Below are 18,038 nucleotides of genomic sequence, written 5' to 3'. Positions count from 1 at the left end.
ATTTATCCTTTAATAATCTTATAAATGCAGTACATTTCCCTGAAGTGGATGACACTGTCCTCTTGCCTAAAATACAAATGACTGCCACAACCTCAGAAAATACATTTAAACTGCCATGGACAAGGGTACTTTGAATTTCTGGAATAATGGTCATTACATAGATATTAATTGGCTATATAGTATAAGGTTTCATGAAATTAAAAAATAAAATAAAAAACTGGTTGTCATACAAAATTTCAGAATTTGAAAATAGTCTCTGCTGTTTGCCAAGGTGCAATTGTGTGTTATTGCCCACACATTGAAAGCGACTAATCTTCTAACCATCTTGAGAATCTGCTAAATTCATTGGATTTTTTTACTCTTGTTGTGGCCCCTTGACAACAGCTCACATGGAAACTTATAATTCCGTTTCAAAGAACAATGCATCTTCCCTGTGGTGGTCTGTAGTTTGTGCTCTATGGGGCAGTGTGCAGTGATGTGATCACACCGGTCTATGTTGGAGACTGTGAAGTTGACATCGTAGGTCTACCAATTGACAAGTGATTAAAGATGTTATTGCTTATGCCTCACCTACTTAGTGTCATCACTGCATTGCTAAACATTAAATTGCAGTTGCTAGTAGCTAGCTTGCTGTTAATACTAAGATAAAATGTGAAATTCAAACAGCATCATTCTGAACAAAGCCACTGAAGCACAAAAGCTATCAAAATAACAGCATCCTTGTGTTTACGCTGCTTGAGAAGCTAGCTAACAAGGTAGCCCTCGCTGACGACGGAGCACCAGCCTCCAGCAGCTCTGCCCCTCCTCCACCCCCGCTTCCCGGACAGCGCGCATGCGCCACGAGGCTCGGAATACGGCTGGAGTGACCCTCCGGAGGGCGATCACGAATGATAGCGCCCCCCTCCCGTCCCGCTAATAATACAGATGAGTGGGTCTGTGCCGACAGGCTTGTTGGGCTGGGCAGAGAGCCCTCTGTCTCCCACCGCCTGCCACTGACCTTGACACTGAAGTCTGGGCTACCCTAAACCCCCCCCCACCATCTACCCACCCTGAGACAACTTGGTATCCCTAAACAATGAAGGAGAGAGGGGGGGAGGAAGGCATCCTGGAGGGAGAGGGGGCTGTGGGGGGTGGGTGGTGGGGTACTCTGAAAGGAGGAGGGGACACAGGGTGCTCCTGGGAGACACGGTTGCCATGGGTACTTGGAACCGTGCCAGGGGAGGGAAAAACTCATTTGCATGTATTCAAATGACGCATGAATAATTTACTACCAAGCTTCTTGGGCGCAGCAAACAAAAGGTCTTCGCACACACACACACACAGACACACACACACACACACACACACACACACACCATCTCTTCCACTCTGACCTTCACTGACTGTGTGGGAAACGCAGGAGACTGGCAGGAGGGATTGATGGGGGGATGGAAAGATGAAAGAGCAAAATAAAAAAAAGGCTCCTAGTTTGCATATGTCAAGGAAGACTGGCTTTTCGAAAATATACGTCTGGTTGCTAGAATATTCTGCTGCGGCGTACTTCACGCCAGTCCTGTGGTCCTGGTGTTAATTGTGGCCCCGTACCGCTGTGCTCTTCTGAGAACACAGCTCGCTGGGATCGTGATGCCCGCCGCGCGTGCCAGCTGTAAGCTTTTAGGGCACAAAACAAAACGCAAGCCTGGCGAAACCCTGCAGCCACATCCACCATCTGCATCTTTCAACCTACGCTTACAGGGGTTCGGCACTGAGAAAACATGGCTGCCCACCTTTACCAGCGACCCCATGGCACTGGCACTGCATTCTGGGTATACCGCCGCTGTCGTTCTGTTGGATTCATGGATGCCCACCGTCTGCTTTCATAAATATCCTCACGTTAAAACCAGAAACACATTACAGCCCCGTAAAGCTATCTTGTAAAAAAAGAAAACACAAAAAAAACCCCACGTTGCACGCTCTTTGTCTCCAACGAAGGAGGAACGTCTCCGTGCTCCCCGTATTCATGCAGGAAATATTAAAATTTTACAACACTTAGACACCCCAACCCCCCCACCCTCCTCACACTACTCCCCTACCTCTGCAGCCCAAGTCTTGTTAATTTTATAAGATACAGCATATTGCCACTTATCGGCTAGCCGCGTTGTAAAGGCACCGAGGTCACTGCATTACTGAGAGCCCGGGCTGGAGATTTCCATTACGGGCGGTGTTCAGACCGAGCCATGCTTCACTCAATCAAGCGCAGTCCCCACGCTGGCATTCAAAGTGCACGCCGTGTGTACACTTTAATGGAAACTCCCTGCCTCCTTTCTGCGGCAGAACTAAATTACACATAAATTTAAAAACCCCGAGCGCCGTCAAAAGAGGGGTCTCGGGTCTTAAAAAACTGAAAGCCTCAAGAGGAGCCTCTGCAGCTTTTCTTCTGGTCAGGTTCACAGATTTTTTTATTTTTTCAAAAGAAAATATCAAATAATTAAAAATGAAATATGCCTATATCATAGGGGGGGGGGGAAGCATTTCACATAACGAACACAATGGGATTGATTGTGAATGAAATTAATGTGTTTTGTTGAGGGGAAAAAAAAGCCTGCGGCTGAAGACCTAGTAGTTATAGAGTTACAAAATCAGATATGTTTAGATTTGAATTTGAGTTCAGTGGCAAAAGAGGAAATAATAACGTACTTTTTAACACTGTGATATTCAGCGCAGCTCCAGACTTTGTTCTAGAGCTCTTTGCGGGTGCTGGAGTTCCACTGTAGCTGAAATTCCAATTATGCTGGTGTAATGAGCTTGTTAATTGGTCTATATTCTGCATGAAGCATTTTCACTGATCTGCCCAGTAAGATCATATTATGATAAAAAGAAAAAAAACTGTATGTTTGCCATGAAAAAGACTTGCTACTCGTTTGGATTTGTTCCCTGCATACATTACCTGGCATTTTAGTCATTTTTCATATCTTTTGAAAAGGGGTTATCCATCCATCCAAGTCTGATGCTCAACCAGGCAAGTACCTGGACACCATCTTTTGCCAATCTAGAGGGCACAGATACACGATCCTAGGGGACAATTTAGAGATGCCAGTTATTCCAGACAGCAGCATGCCTTTGGACTGTGGAAATAAACCAGAATGCCCATAGAAAACCTGCACAGTCTGAGTACAGGATTGAACCCCAGACCGTGGCTCCTTGTGAGAGCACACATGCACAGGTGGAAGCACGTTTGTGGACACATGTTTTTATACCTACTAATTATTTTTTTAAGCTTATATTTCAGTATTGGAATGCACATAATGATTTTGTCTCTCACAAATGTGTCCTGTGGAGATGCACATTTTCTTTCATCTATGTTGCAAAGCCAATATATATTTATTGTACAAACGACAATAAATATATATCTTTGGAAAATACAAAAAAAAATCAGAAAACCTACAAATGGTAATTAATCAGAACTAAGTAACGTCTGTCAGAATTGGTTTTAAAACTAATAATTACGGCAGCTCTGGAATATGGGTTTTCAGTTGCCTATGATTATGATAATGTATAATTTGAGGTTAGAATGAATAAGTTGGCTATGAGCCAGGCAGGGAGCACGAAGACCGGGAAACCCATCAACACAGAGATTCTGTGTCTATGATACATGTGAATTACCACTTACGTGGATAAAATGGCGCAAATATTATTATTAATTTTTTTTTAAACTATTTTTGCATAAGAAAACTCTATGAACCTGACATATCAAGATAATTAATGGCCATGCTTTCATTAGAAGCATTTAATAATAATAATTATTATTATTATTATTATTTAATTTATTTTTTGTTCGTATGAGATGTGAATAATAATGAGATCCAATACGTTCCAGATCACATCAAGCAGCTTCCCTGAAGTGTATAACTGGGATTTCAAATTAATTGCATTAAATATCAACACTCAATCAGGCCATGGTTTGCAAGTAAAGTATAGTGGTAAATAAGACAGCCTAATGGTTTAGAATATGGCAATAAGACTAAGCGTTTGTTCTGGATGTTCTCCTTCATAGACGTTGTTATGAGAGTTGCTAGCCATTTTAATGGGCCGGCCTCTATACCCGACTGAATGCCCCAGACTATGAGTTGTCGCGCCTTTATTGTCTAGCATAACCTCGCCATCATTCGTGGCAAGCAATGTGCCGGGGGTGTCCTTTGCAATGTGTGTTCCATGTCTCGCTGCTTTGAGAACGCGAGTCCGTATGTAAATATGTAAGTATTTTTGAGGGGAGGGCTGGCCGGTGGACTTAGCATGATAAAAGCAGAGGTCCTGTGAACCTTCTGCTCCTTGTGTTTGGCTTGACACTATGTTCAATAGCGGCGGAATGGTTAGCATGACAAACTGCACACAAAGTTGTCACGCTTTGCATGCAACTTGGCGGAGAGGCACACATAAAACATAACGAAGTTTGCTATTCATTATGCGAATGACCTCTTCACCATCTTAATATTATAACATATAGGAATAAAGTAGAAAAAAATATACATTTCGAGTTTTTTATTTTTTATTTTTATTTTTTACATTTTTAAAATTTATTTATTTACATTTCTGATGCACGGGAAAAGTAATTTGATGTCATTATGACATTTTGTCATCTTAGCCTACTAAATGATTGGTAGCAACGACAGCTAGAGCGTAGCCTGTAGCGTTATTATTCTTTAAAATATGAAAATACATTACATATCTTATTAATGGTAGACCTATATCGATATGGAAAATGAAGTAGGCTGTAGGCTACCTAAAAGTTGACGGTTACATGTGGTCGGACGTAGCCTACCTGTGCACCGGCACAGCAGGAATTCTCCGGTCCGATGTGGTCATACCGACGTCAAAATAGTACCACAGTGACGGCAGCCAACTGTTTTCGACGTGAAACCTTACAATGTACCAGTGTCATGTGTCCATGCATATTTTCGGTAAACTCCTTAAGTTGGACTGCTAATTGACTCATTAACTGAGCTAATTTTGCAGAACGAAATGTAATGTGTAATGTTTGTGTCGTATAATTAGGTTCCATTACCTGAAGAAGAAGAAAAACACATTTTTGAAGCTATGTGATGTAGGCTACGCTACTCTTCGTGGGTAGTCTATTTTGTTGGTTTTCCTTACACGCGTTGTTTGCTAATATGTGGTACGTTTATTGTGTTTAAATTATCCGCTGTTTGTTTTTTACAATGGTCGCTATTCTCAAGTATGCTAGCCTATGCACTGTTTCCACATTTTGATTGACTCATTAACCTCTGACTGACCACAGGCACGACCCACCAGACCCTTTTGGACTAACAACTAATTGACCTACAATCCTTTTTTCCTGGTCACACTAAATTCCACCCTAAAGGGATGTGGTAGACATTGTCATTGTGAGTCACTTTATGACTTCCAGACACTTTATGATGTGACGGCTCATAGGCTACCTCCCAACCAATGTACAGCGGGAAGACTAAAATTCGTTGAAATGTGTTAACTGAAAAAAATCAAGACTAATCGTACAAATATGCGTTCTACAAAAAAAAAAAAAAATTGTGAAAACCAAATAAATTGTTTTTTTTTTGTTTTGTTTTGTTTTTTAGTGGTAGCTTTGTGGATTAACTGGATGGGTCCCCTAAAGGATGGCTTAAATTCTACTCCAGTGTACAGAATATAGGAACTAGAATGATTTACTCCTCTCCTGCTTATATGATGATGAATTATATAATAATAAATCCTTTGTGGAAAAGTTTAGTAATAAGGGTATCATACACACATACACACTCAATCGCAATCAAATAATATCAAATAGGTATCGTTTACTCTCTGTGACAGCCCAGTGTGTGGCTTAAAAATGTTTGGGAATATGGAAGATACAGTAAATTATTACATTTTATACAGTTTCTTTTCTCATCGCTAAACATTTATTTTCTCTATTCATTATCCCCATTCTTTGTGTTGCAAGCAGATATTGTGATGGGATGAGAGATTGCACAGATTCAATCCACTGCTCTCCAGATGTGGCTGAAGATTTAGTGGCAATTGTTTTTAAGATATGAACAGACAGTGGCCCCCGGTATGTAGGTATACCGTCCCTCTTGCCGAGTGGAACTAGTGGCAGCTTTCTTTATATATCAATCAGGCTCTTCCAGGTTTTCTATTCAGTTTTTCAATGAAATCCTTCATACAAACAGCACAGGCTGTTTATCACGCCCCTTAAGAGTGTGTTTAAATTGATCTTGTGCGGTATTTTGGCATGCATGCGCATTACCCAAGCTCACCACATTCTCTGTCTTTCCGAGTGTTCATGCGTGTTGTTCTGTGCGTGTTGTTCTATTCCGTCTTAGGCATCACACCTCACCTCCGTCTGCGGTCAAAGTTATGGGATACGTGTCCATTCCTTTGCCGTTACCGCTGTAATTTCAAAGTGCATTTCACCCTTTGAGAAGCACCATCTTCTCAATATAAGAAATGTGCTCTCTCCAAATGACCCTCCATCTCCTCGCAGCGCAGAGACAATGAAAGGCCTGGCTAAGTTCCTGATGGAGGTTTAAGGAGGTGATCTCGGACAGGAGGTGGGACCAGGGTGGCGCTGGGGGGAACTGGGGCTCCTTTGTTGTAATCTCCCCGAGCAGCATTTTAAAAAAACGCGGCTCGTACCCTGAAGTTTATCCCCGGTGAGAGTGGGGGAATCTGCCATGCTGGGTAAGCATGTATAGCAGACCATCTCACGGCTGGCTGGAGACTCCATGGGTGGCCCCTGGTCAATACCGCGCTGCTCACTGGTCAGGCAGAATGGGATAATCTCCCTCTTTCTCTCACCAGAGGTCCTCCCCTCCCGGAGGCCGCACCGCGGCCGAGGCGGCTTGGCCCTAATTTCGGGTCAAGCCCCGATGCGGTCGGAGCGTCTGGGCCGACGGGAGGGGACGTGCGGCGGGGTTCCCCGTCCTGAGGGCAGGAGCCGGGGAGCCCATTTCACCCGACGCGCTGGAGCGCACTGGAGCAGCACGCTCACAGACCGAGGGGGGAAACAATGAACGCGATGTCCGCCAAACAACGGCAGCGGTGTGTGTGTGTGTGTGTGTGTGTGTGTGCATGCGTGTATGTGCATGTGTGTGTGTGTGTATGTGCATATGTGTGTGTGTGTGTGTATGTGCATGTGTGTGTATGTGTGTGTGTGTGTGTGTGTATGTGTGTGTATGTGTGTGTGCGTGTGTGTGTGTGTGTGTATGTGCATGTGTGTGTGTGCGTGTGTGTGTGTGTGTGTGCGTGTATGAGCGTGTGCGTGTGTGGGTGAGCATGTATGAGCATGTTTGTGTGCGTGTGTGTGTGTGTATGAGCATGTGTATGTGTGCGTGTGCGTGTGTGTGTGTGGGTGAGCGTGTACGAGCATGTGTGTTTGCGCCTGTGTGTGGCATGTGTAGTGTGCTGTGGTGTGTGCGTGGTGAGTGTGTAGAGCATGTTGTGTTGGCTGTGTGTGTGCGTGTATGTGCATGTATAAGTGTGTATGTGCGTGAGCATGTTTGTGTGTATGCGCATGTGTGAGCAAGTGTGCGTGTGTGCATGAGCACATTTGTGAGCGGGTGTGTGTGAGCATATGTGTGTGTGTGTGCACGCTTCTGCAAGCAGTGCAGTGCTTTCTTCAGCAACCCCTCTCGCTTATGGAACTAATTTCCACCAGCGGTTTTGAAACATAAACGGTAACACGTGGCTTCAGTATAAAAATGTAAAACTTTGCTCATCAACAAGGGATCTGATTGTATTTGTTGGCATTTAATACATTACAGAAATCTGTTCATTTTAAATCAGTAATAATATGACCATAAATGAGAATTATTCTTGAAAATTCTTGAACCAGTCCCATAGTATGGCTAAATGTAAGAAAATGAAAAGGAAGAGGCAATGAAAAGTCAGACACAAGAAATTAATCTTAAATATTTTATTTAAAACTCACACAAGATGAAGACACGTGTCAATGCATTTTCTCATTCGAGGACTATTGGCTTTATAAGTATAATACCCCCTTTGCACAGCCCCAGTAGCCACTGATAATCTTATAATACTATACTCAGCGATTTGACTACATATGAATGATTACAAAAACATAAGCAAATAAATAAATTCACTTTGAGCTTTCATTAATCTCCCAAGTGTCCTGATGAGAGACACAGCAGAGTGACTTTCTGTGCTGCTAAGCATCACTTACAGATATGCAGGACCCCTTGGGAATGGCAAAGGGCTGTCCATGAATATGCCAGTGTCAAAATAAAGGAGTCTTCTCTTGCTGCTAATGTAGGAAATCAGCAGCTGCTGTCTGTTAATCCTGGTTTGATATTATCGGTCTGTTCAGTCTGGGGATCATTTAAATCTTCTCTACATATTCGCTGCCACTCTCCTGAAAAGTGTGCGCAAGTCATGCTTGTGGATTATTTTGTTACAATGCTCGAGGATACAGAAATATTAAATTGTTGAATGGATATACACAACTGTTTAAATACTTACCTACTTTTTGCTCTGCAAGTTCACTCACTTACCTGTGCCCAAAATATGCTCCCAGTTTTGTACAGTAGTCAGTAGGATATTAAAATAATATTCAATCTCAATATGCATATTTCTGGTCTTTCCGCATACAACAGCTTCCTCTGGTCTCCTCAGATATATAAGTTCAGAGACAAAGCTCTTTCTGGATTGAACCCACCGACAGGCCCGGAATTCAGAACAGTGAAGGGTTGTTTCTTGGCACGTTCGGGGTGGGACGGGGTAAGGCTTGTTCTTTTTTTTTGGTGGTGGGTTTAGTCTGCCACTGTCCTGGTGACTCCCACCTTCCTGGTTTCATGTGTGGCCAGCCCCAAAACTGCTCCTGAAAAGACAAAAAAACAGAAAAGACTGAGACCCCAACAAGACACCCAACTAAACAGTGTAATATAACGGTTAAGAACCTGGGCTTCAAAGATTGGGCGGTTCAACTCCTAGCTGCAGCAATTTAAGTGTTGTAGCCTGAAGTTGTGCTGCAGTAAGCTCAGCTGTGGCTGTACATCAGGGGTCTCAAACTCCCGTCCTGGAGGGACATAATCTCTGCTGCTTTTTGTGATTTCCTTCCAATCTGTAGCCAATTTAGGCCTCGGGAACAAGGTGTACATTCTCTTTACCACGGGGGTGTCAAACTCCCGTCCTGGAGGGCCGCGGTGTCTGCCGATATTTGTGGTTTCCTTCCAAACAGCAGCCAGTTAAGGCCTTGAGAACAAGGTGTGTGGCTTCTTTAGCCAATTAATGACACAAATAAGTCACTGGCGCTGAGACACACTGAAAACCAGCAGACACTGTGGCCCTCCAGGACTGGAGTTTGACACCCCCTGCTTTAGCCAATCAGTGGCTTAAATTAAGCGCTCGCGCGCAGGGACACACGGACAAGCCGGCGGGCACAGCGGCCCTCCGAGGATGCCAGTCTGAGATCGCGGCAGGAGGAGGAGGCAGACGGCCACTCCGCCACGCGGGCTGCATTAAAACCCGCAGCGCAGCAGGAGCACCGGCACAGAGTCCGCGCCGCACGCGCCAGCCCCGCCACGCCGCCGCCGCCGTTTCCGCCCGGAGGAGACGCAGGGCGACGCAGGGCGACGCAGGGCGGCGCGCGGCTCCCATCGGCCGAGGGGACGACCCCCGCGGGCTCGCAGACAGACACAGGTCACAGCACAGCCCCGTCTGGGCACTCTGCGTGACCCCTGAGCAACACTACAGAGGGGGAGGGGGGAGGGGGGGGTCAGCAGGGACCAGACAAATATCACCTCTGGGATTAAGATAGAGACACACTTACTCCTGACCCCACTCATTCACAAACAGAGCGCCGCCGCCGCACGCTTTTGCTTCGTCAGAGTTTGCGGTCGCCACATTATAAGCTCGGTGACGTGGCGACCATCCTCAGCACCATAGCGACCAGACAGACAGCTGTCATTATGATCAGCTCAGAGATAAGGCAGAAAGACACACTTAATCGTTATTAATGTGCCCAGAGTAGTAGACATGTATGTATTGAACATATACTGTATATATTTCATTCATAACATATAAAATATAACATTTTTTGGAATCAGTATGAACCCACAATGAATTTCATTTTCACTGAACGACCCTTGTATTTGAGCAACCAAATCCTGACAAGACGAGGACACCAAGCAGCATTCGCTTACACACTGAGCTGCACCGAAGCGCAGTGTATTTCAGCTTAAATGGACAGCTCTTTTCTCTGGGTACACATGTTCAGCAAAGCGTGCAGTTAGACACCCACACAGGGAAAACGCACGGCTGCGTTAGGAACGGGTTTTGCGCTCCTACCCAGAATACCCTCCTTCTCTTTAACACTACAAACGCTCCCTTTCAACAGGGGTCCTGAAGGAAAAGATCAGCGTGTACAATAGCATGCATCGCAACAGCAGACGTGACAGTGTAGGTTTAAGATTATTCATTAACATATTAGATTGAGGAGTGGACATGGTGGGGGGGGGGGGGGATTCGGTGGGGGGTGCAGCGTCAGGTTTGAGATGGAGCAGCTTGGGAGACGGTGGGCCACAATCTGGTGACTGGGGGGGCCGCCCTGCTTAATATATTCAGAGTTTGGCTGGGGGTGGACGGTGTCTGGAGCACCTCAATAGCAGAAGGAGGCGAGCGGGGTTGCATATGTGTATAGGGAGGGGGTGGGACGGGGACGGGGACTGGGGCTGGGGCGGGGGGGTTTTGGGCCCTTGTTCAATTCAGACTGTCTGTCTGATGTCTGGTGAAGGTTTGGGACAGGGCCGAAGGGGACGGCGCTGTTTAGCCCCTGTTCCACTGCTGTTCCGCGCTCCCATTATTTAGGAAGAGGCATCAACTGCATACTAATTCTGCATCACCCAGGCAAGAACTGGGGCCGGCCTGAGAAACAGGGAGCTTTAGAAAAAAAAAGAAAAAGAAAGGAGGTGTAGGGTAGAAAATGTGTAGCAGAGCAGCATCTGTTTAAGTGCTTAACTACCATCTGGGAAACTAGCAAGGATCCAGAGGCTCAAACTAATTGCAACAGAAGCAATTAGTAACTGAGGCAAGTAATTAAGGAGTAATTAAAGCACAGGGACCCATGGTCAGTTAGTGCTGTAGTACAACACGACAGATCACAGACTTTTTGATAGATCTTGGTGATTATTTCTTATTCTGCATGGCGTGCCAGGCCAAATTTGTAAACTTTTCATAGACAAAAAAAGCGTGTTTGTGTAATGGAGTTCTTTTATTGCGCAAAGACCCACTTTTGAATGGCAAAATCATGAATGCTTTGTCACAACTCATCCTAAAGGGAAAAAAATTCATCCAACTTTCCTGCAATATTTTGACGCGAAACCAACAGAACACTCCGCGTAAACTGCCCTTTTGTCCGTTTAAACGGACAAAAATACACCCTTCAGAACGTCGATTTCACAAATCTGAAGAAAAAACCAAAAACGGGGACACAGAGAAGAGACCCTCCACTGTAGCAGCAGCGGAGAAGGCCTGGTTCCTGATGACATTATCATGGTAACTAAGAGCTGAGTTATAGGAGGCTGAAGACAGGAGCTCTGCGGTGGGTTTATTCTAGAGCTGGGAGAGGTGGTTGTGCGCCGCTATTGTTTCTGGCTCCTGGCCGGGCCACAGTGAGCCCGAGAGGCAGAGCGGGGGCAGGCTGTCAGGGGCCTCGCCCGCTCTCCCAGCCCAGTGTCTGCCCAACAAAGACGTAGCCCCTCATTAAAAATACATGTCATTGGATCACACCTCGCATGAATCAAGTGATTTTCCCCCGCCATAAGTGACCATGACCGAGCCGTGAATGGGGGGCCACGGACGGCCGAAGCCAATAGAGAGCCCCGTCGGGTCCCCATGGGAACCACCTCTCCACAGAGGGGGGGCTCATTTAGCCATTGTTCATCTGTTAACCGCAGCTTTCCTTAAAACTCCTTTTATAGACTCTGCAAAGCAAACTTCAGCCCACATTTTCACGGCATGAAAAAAAAAAGGATGGAAGGAGAAAATAAAAAGGGGGAGGGGGAACAGAGAGGAAAGACAAAAAGGAGAGGGGGAACAAAAATAGCAAGGAGAAAAGTGAAATTGAGCAGAAGTTGAAATGGGATGCAATGGTAAAAAAAGCTTTTTTTCTCCCCCATTCAGTATTTAATGTTGCTAACCGCAATCCACCCTGGGAGATGATAGGGTCTGCTCTCGTCCTCCCCACCCCACACCCCCTCTTGTTTTCATGTACTCAATCGCGTCAGTGTGTTTGCTCAGAAGGGCTTTCTAATCTTGACATAATATTCTTAGGATCTTCCAAAATAGATGATAAAACAGTGCCCAGGTCATTGAAATGATAGCTACTAATTATCCGAGGGATCGAGGCACCGCTGCATTGAAACCAGGTCATTCGGTACAGTATCTGCAGCCTCACTGGACCTCAGAGACACAGGCAGGTCTGACTCATTTGCAGCCAGGATTGTGCAATTCCCTCTAGTACCCACAACGAGGACATCAGGTACGCGCTCCTATTTCATACGGACAGAGAGAGAACTCTCTGTTCTGCTCTTTAAATACCTTCTTTCTTTTAAAAGTTTATTTCAACCTTCTGTTTCGTAAGAAAATAAACACAGTCGCGCTAATTCTGACAGCCGTGCTACAGTTAAATGTGTCCCACGGGGAAAACCACAGGGGGGTGGGGGGTGGTTCGGCAGTGACAATGAATTTGAATTTGCCCAAAGTGAAGTTCAAAAACAATGCGAAGGCTACGAGCCGGACGAAGGAAGACGGAGTGGGGTGACATTGAGTTCGGTCGACGGAGAGCCTGTGTGTCTATGCGCCTGCATGCGGGGGACACTCATTAATACATCAGTATGCATACAATCTCGCTTTAAAGGAACCACAGATATGGACGCACGCACATCTCCCCTCCCACCCTGTCCTGCCTCATGCTCACAGAGACAGGACCCCTGGATTCCTCTCTGTAGCTGTCTGCTGTGTGCCTGATTGAAAAGGGAGGTGGCACGGCGGACGCTGTTCAAAAGGCATGAATGTATTTTAAAATCAGCGTCCGACAGACACACTGTATTTAACTGATTTCTGCCAGCGTTTTCAGAAAGATTCAATTCCTTGCCGCTGGCACCAGAAGCCTCTCCCCGGGCTTCTATTGTATCAAAACCCCCTTCCTTTGGAATGAACCGAATTCTGCAGAGCGTAAAATAATGTACATACATCTACATAAAGATTACATCGCATTTACTGGCCTACCTTCACCCCACCACATAAAACAGAGTCTAAAAGGAACACTAATAATGACAAGAATATCACTGTACTCTATAGAAAGAGTGCAGACACTAAAAAAAATATTTGCACAATGATGCTTCAGTCACCTTCAGATTTATAGACAAATACACAAAGATACACGCACACACACCCACATGCGCACACACACACATACAAACATACAGACGAAACATCACGCTCTCTATTATTAGAAACTCCCACACTGTACACCCGCTACCTTCATGCCTACTGGCCAACAATAATCTACTCATGCAGAGATATTATTTACTAACACGATACATAATAACTACTTAATGCACTGCTTGTATTCAAATCGGCATTTAAATATGAACAATAAAAATGCAATGTCAATAAAGTCAGCATTTCAAAATGCACTAGATTAATTATCTGAAGACATTAACTGCTGGTGCAGACAACAAAGTCTAGCAAGCTGGACATTCAAGTATAAATTCATAGCAGTAAAGCTCAATTTCCAGCAGATATCTGCTCAAAATTTGATTACAGACAGGAAGTTAAGAACTTAAAAAAAATGCACAGGTTATATTCTGGATACACTTTCAAATATAAGTGAGGATGATAAAACAATTAAACGAGTCAACTGAACTGCTGTTCATTCACGAGACAGAATGGAGAGAGAGAGTGAGAGCGAGAGAGAGAGACAGAGAGAGAGTGAGAGAGAAAGCGAGAGAGACAGAGAGGGAGAGAGAGAGAGTGAGGGGGAGTTTGGCAAGGAGGATAAACCCCAGAAGCGATTGTGTGTCAACCCCAGCTGAGCAGACATTTTGTTGACACGCTGATAGGGATTTAAGCAGTGGGTGGGTGGGTGGCTGAGCTAGGTGAGAGAATGAGGGAGACAGGGGGTTTGGGGGGGTACGAGGGAAGGAGCACAAAAGTGCCGTTACTAAGCTTGATTTCAGCGCAAGTTGAGACGATTAGGCCGGGGAGCGTTTGGGAGGTAGGGACTCCTTCAGGCCAAAGACATGTCTATTGAGGTTATGGGGAGGAGGGGGGAGGGAGGGGTGGGTGCCTCTTTCAGCTCAACTAATGAAGCATAAGCAGAGATGAATAATGGAACCTTCCAGAGGGTGGGATGGTGTCGTCCTCCTCCTCAGTTCAATCCCTTGCTTTCTTAGGAAAGCATCAGATGAGGTATAAGCCCCACCTCTTAAAGGAATAACCATGTTTAGACTTGTACAGCGTACATGGGTTAGCGTGGCATGAACAGCACCGCCACTTACCCCGGTGCAGTGATTGTGATGCAGTAATTACTACGTGCCACAAGGAGACACTGTAACGTCTGACGGGTTGTTTTCCCCTTTTCTACTGTCGTTCCCTTTGGAGCAGAAAGTGAACACAGGAAGGCTGTCACCCCGGTTCCTCCTGCAAACCATCTCCCGAAAAAAGACCCGCCGGTGATGAAAGAGGTGCTGGTTTGTGTCATGTGATGGTTTGGTGCATGCAGGTAAATTAGAGCCCACCTTTTTCTCTGTCACACACCTGGATGTTATGTCATCTCCTTTACCCGCATGCAACTGCTGCCCTCGCTGCTTATCTGCTTAGTCGACACCCTTATTCAGGGCAGCGAACGAAAGCTTGCAAATTCTGTCTTTTTTTTGTTGGTTTGCGTGTTCGTGTTTTGGGCTCCAGGTGTTCAAACCCACAGCCTTGGAATGCAGAGAACGCGGCGCTGATGACTACAGCACCAGCTGCCCCAGATCTTCAGAAGGAGCGCGGCGCTCGCGAGCGGAGCCGCCGCAGAGCCCTTTCAAATCCCGACACGCCTCCCCCCCCCCCGCGGTTCTTCACGCGGCGCCAACTGAGCGCCAGCTCTCCTCCCGACGGAGGGGTTCGTCGCCCAATCAGACGCGAGAGCCTGCGCGGCGCCGCAGGAACGCTACGCTGATGCTAACGAGATGCAGATCCACTCAAGGGCTCTTGTGTTCAATTTCTGAGCTCCGCGGGTTTCTGACTTTCCAGACAGTGACAAAGTTGAGCAACTACGAGAGGCGCGTTCTCCCACGGCTTAAGAGAAACAGGATGTGCGCCTTCGAACTTCGAACGAGCTCAGAACGTTCAAGGGCATTTGAATACGTGGCTGTTCTCTCACATGGGTAAAACTAAAATAAAATTATAAAAAAACCAAGCATGCGCGGATTTGTCATTTATCAATCCGCCTCTTCATTGAGTTGAATTTACGACTACTTATTGACATTCCCTAAGGATTTGAGACCATTTTCGTTCTCCACTTAAATGCACAATGAAGCCAAGTACTGATTCTTTTACAGAAAGCAAAGGTACCACTTCAAGAGCAAATCAAAGTTACATTTCACTCTTTTCTGAGCAAAAGATTTAAAAAATCTATGAAAAAGCTGGTAAATTAATGTTTAGGCATAAAAATGTATTGACATAATGCAGGTATAAGTGAAGTGACCAATTCACGATCTGTTTTCATGATCTGAGCATAAAATTATGGATTTGAAACAGCTTTATGCCTTCACAGTATATGTGCTGTACACTAAGAGCGTTCTGTAATTTTGTTGTCTTGAACAATGACAATAAAGCTCTATCTATCAGTACGCTACTTAGCTGTACTAGGCCTACCCAGACTTCTGTACAGAAAGTGAAGAAGTCACTGTGCAGATAGGCCCAGTCACATGATCAAGCTGTGGTTCATGATCAAGATCCTGACCCTGTTTCAAATCTCATCGATTTCGTTCTCGACCAGTCAGAGATCAGCCCACCTAGTCAACGCAATCGGAATAGTGATATTTGGTCATAATTTTCTGTTCTGTTCAGCCAAAAAAAACTTTTTACTCCAGGAAAAATGTATAATGTTATTGCCTGATTCTATTGATTATCTCAACGCGAGCTTTTGGTGTGTAATTTGCGCAGGTGTGAGTTTGTTGCATTTCTACAACTCTCATAGGAAATACATGGCAGCCTCATCATATAATTCTATTTCCGGGCCGTGGCAGCCATCTTGCGGTGGTGCCACACATGGAAGTATCGAATTGAATAGAACTGAATGGAACCATGTGACAACGTTTCCCTTCTAGTTCTTATACAGTTCTGTGGTCTGGACCATAGAGCATACATAGGAACTGGAGAGGGTAGGAGTGGCCAGTCAGTGAAGCCTAGGAAGTATCAGGAAACGGCCTCTACTGCGCATGTTCACAACTGTTGAGGGCAAAAGCGCTTGCTGCCCATTGATTTCAATGTAGAAATCCAAGGTGATTTAACAACAAAAGAAAACCTCATCGGTCCATTTGGTTTCGGTCCAGAAGTCATGGGAAAACATTTATATGCATATTTCACTACATAATGCATATATTTCAATCTGCTTTTCATATGAAACGTAATGGTCATCAATCCAGTTTCAAAATACCATTGGGGAAGTTTTATTTTGCCTTCTAAAGTCTGATATTCCCCATTCACTTTAAAGGGGAGCTCAATGTTTTGCCCTCAAACAACAAAGACATGCGCAATACAAGCTTACTTCCGGGGCTTCGTCTCTTAGGTTGGCTGAGGGCGTGCCTGCCTGTCTAGTTATATATGCATGTCTATGGTCTAGACCCAGACAGCCAGAGCTGCATAACAGATGAGACCCCTTTCTGACCTTGACCTCTGGGGTCCTTCTTCACCTGCTGTTGAGGCATTCAGCACAGCTAGGCTGTCTAGCCAGCGCCTGACAGGACTGCGCACACTTTCGCCAGTTCTCACGCTCGGCTACGAGCACTTCGCATTCCGGCGCGTCTCTACGGCACAATACAATATTTATGTAGCTCATTGTGCGCGAATGCCATTATCTGAGTGTCTGCGTACAACTCCGTTCATGTGCGTGTGTGTGTGTGTGTGTGTGTATGCGTGCATGTGTGAGTGCAATTACCTGTGTGTGTGTGTGTGTATACGCGCGTGTGTATGCATCCGCATGCCTGTGTGTGTGTGTGTGTGGTGTGTGTGGTGTTGTGTGCGTGTGTTTGGTGTTGTGTCAATCCTTCAGTGCGTGAACTGTTGTGTTGTGTGTGTGTGTATGCGTGTATGTGTGAGTGCACGTACCTGTGTGTGTGTGTGTGTGTTGTGTGTATGCATCGCATGCGTGTGTTGTGCTGTGTGTGGTATCGGCATGTGTGAGTGCAATTACCTGTGTGTGTGTGTGTGTGTGTGTATACGCGCGTGTGTATGCATCCGCATGCCTGTGTGTGTGTGTGTGTGTGTGCATGCGCACGCCTGTGTGTGTGTGTGTGTGTACGCGCGCGTGTGGGTGCATCTGCGTGCCTGTGTGTGTGTTTTTATAGGAGTTTTTGTCCACACAACTCCAACAAATTTTTGCCTTTCTTTTATTCTCTGTGTGTGAGAGTATTGGGTCGACAGTGACACTCACTCAGCCCCAGGTCTATAACATCTCCAATCTACACCCATCCGTATGTACAAATCTTCTCACTGGTTCTCCATGTCAAAGCCTCTCTCCTTGCCACCTCACTCATTTTAACACAGTCTCAGAACTACATTTCCCATATACCCCGGGTCACAGCATAGACCATTTAATCACACATACAGAATTAATTATTTTCCCCTTTACATACCGCATATTCCAGCCCTTCGCTGTAACACACTGCTCACAGACCCTATGCTGCTGAGAGCTCTGGCTTTGTAATGACACAATCAGCGACTTGGATAAATCCCCGAAAGCTTTCCCTCAACCTTTCTTAAGACTTTCGTTTCTAAATGAGCACAACAGTTTTATC

At 45.4% G+C, this 18,038-nt stretch overlaps 1 long non-coding RNA gene across 4 annotated transcripts in view; it reads right to left on the bottom strand.

Moving 5' to 3' along the window:
* Positions 1 to 7,912: 7,912 nt before the first annotated feature.
* LOC135253019 (uncharacterized) overlaps positions 7,913 to 18,038 on the bottom strand; it is a 64,856-nt gene continuing 54,730 nt past the window's right edge. For all 4 annotated transcript variants that reach the window (XR_010329515.1, XR_010329513.1, XR_010329514.1 and 1 more), the window contains one exon: positions 7,913 to 8,848. This is a non-coding gene — a long non-coding RNA (uncharacterized LOC135253019). The remainder of the gene's footprint in view (positions 8,849 to 18,038) is intronic.

This window comes from Anguilla rostrata, chromosome 4, assembly GCF_018555375.3.
Source record: "Anguilla rostrata isolate EN2019 chromosome 4, ASM1855537v3, whole genome shotgun sequence".
NCBI classification, from domain to species: domain Eukaryota; kingdom Metazoa; phylum Chordata; class Actinopteri; order Anguilliformes; family Anguillidae; genus Anguilla; species Anguilla rostrata.
Note: the sequence above shows the minus strand (reverse complement) of the source record. Positions and strands in the feature narration are given on the sequence as shown.